The following is a 1,898-nucleotide window of genomic DNA, read 5'->3' on the forward strand; positions in this document are numbered from 1 at the left end:
AATGCATTAAATTCTGAAGACATATACTCCCCCCCTCGATCTGAACGGAGGGTGCCCATCTTACTTTCTGACACATTTTCAGCCATAACCAAAAACTGTTTGAAGCACAAAAACACTTCGGACTTTGCCTTCAAAGGATATACCCATGCATGCCTGGTAAAACCATCAATGAAAGTCACGAAGTAAAGGTAGTTTCCAAATGATGGAGTTTGCATGGGACCACAAACATCACTGTGAACAAGCTGCAATCTGCGTTCAGCTCTCACTGATCCATCTTTGGGAAAGGAAGCACGCTGCATTTTACCCAATATGCAGCCCTCACAAACATGCTTGACAGGTGCCTCAAGCTTAGGCAAAGAAGACACCATTTCAGATTTCTGCAGGCGCAGCAAACTTGCAAAATTCAGATGACCAAAACGTGCATGCCACAGTTTTGCATCTGAAATAGCCTGCGTATCCATAATAGCACATGCTGAATCCTCTACACATTTGCCATCCATATTGAGCTTATACAGCCCTCGACATAGTGAACCAGATGCTACAATGTTGTCACCACAAGAGAGATCATGAACAGTACATCTGTCATCCACAAATTTTACAACCAAACCTGTTTTGGCAAATGCGGAGACTGACAGCAGATTCTTTTTGATCCCTGGCACATACAATGCATCAAAAAGTGTAAAGGTGTTGCCATTTGCAACATTCAGCACAATCTGTCCAACTCCTTCAACGGGATAAGAGGAGTTATTGGCACAAGTGACAGTATTCCCTGTGGGAGCAGACTCAAGGAAAGTGAATAAACTGCGCTGCGAGGTGATATGCTTAGTGGCACCACTGTCAAAGTACCATACATCTGAATCTACTGCAGATATACATGTGTCATGCAAAGATGGGTCATAACTGCACTGCGCATTGAATGCCCATTCTGTATCTAGCACAACATTAGCAGATTCATTGTTAGAAGGAGAGGCATCTGCAACAGCCATACCAGCCTCTTTCTTCTTAGCCTCTTTCGTAGCCAGCTTAGGACACGCTTTGATGACATGATCATTTCCCTTACAGTACTTGCAAAATGTCTTCTGTTTGTCACCCTTCTTCTCATCTTTGTCTTCCTTCTTTGATTGCGCAGCATTTGCAGATTTCTGCTTACTAGAAGAAAAGCCAGCTTTACCTTTCCCGCTTCTCTGACTAGCAACGAAAGCTTGATCTGCGACACGCATAATATTCCTGTTTTGCCTTGACTGGTCTTCTTGCAGCAAAACAGAAACTAACTCCTCAAATGATAAGGCATTGGGATTGCCTTTCATCATCAAGCGAAGAGTGGAAGCAAAACCCTGATAAGAATCTGGTAGACCATTCAAAACAGTCTGCACAAGTGAACTGTCTGACAGGATTTCATCTGCAGAAATGAGCTGCTCTTTGAAATCCTTGATCTTTGTCAAAAAGCTATCCATAGAATCACCTTCGTTCATATGCTCACTCTCCAACTGTTTTCGGAGATAAGCAACACGAGCCTCATTTCTTGCCTGATACAATGTGGCAAGTACATCCCAAGCATCCTTAGAAGTCCTGCAGGAGCGAATATGTGGGATAATGGTACGTTTGACAGACAGCGCAATCAAGGCATGAGCCTGCGCATCTCTACCATCCCAACGAATCTGCTCTGCTGAAAGTGGTGGTTCTCGAACAGCTGCTACAGCACTTGTGCCTGCACCATCATCAACAGTACCTGTTTCTGATGTGTTTGCAGTATTCCCAGCCACAATAGGACGTGCATCAATACCCTGCACAATGTTCCATAACCCCTTTGCTACCAATACATGTCGCATCATATATGCCCACAATGGATAGTTGGTGCCATCCAACTTATCCTCAGCAGCCAACATGCGGAATACATC

Source organism: Cibotium barometz, chromosome 65, assembly GCF_041138505.1.
Source record: "Cibotium barometz isolate CiBa-2024 chromosome 65, ASM4113850v1, whole genome shotgun sequence".
Lineage (NCBI taxonomy): Eukaryota > Viridiplantae > Streptophyta > Polypodiopsida > Cyatheales > Cibotiaceae > Cibotium > Cibotium barometz.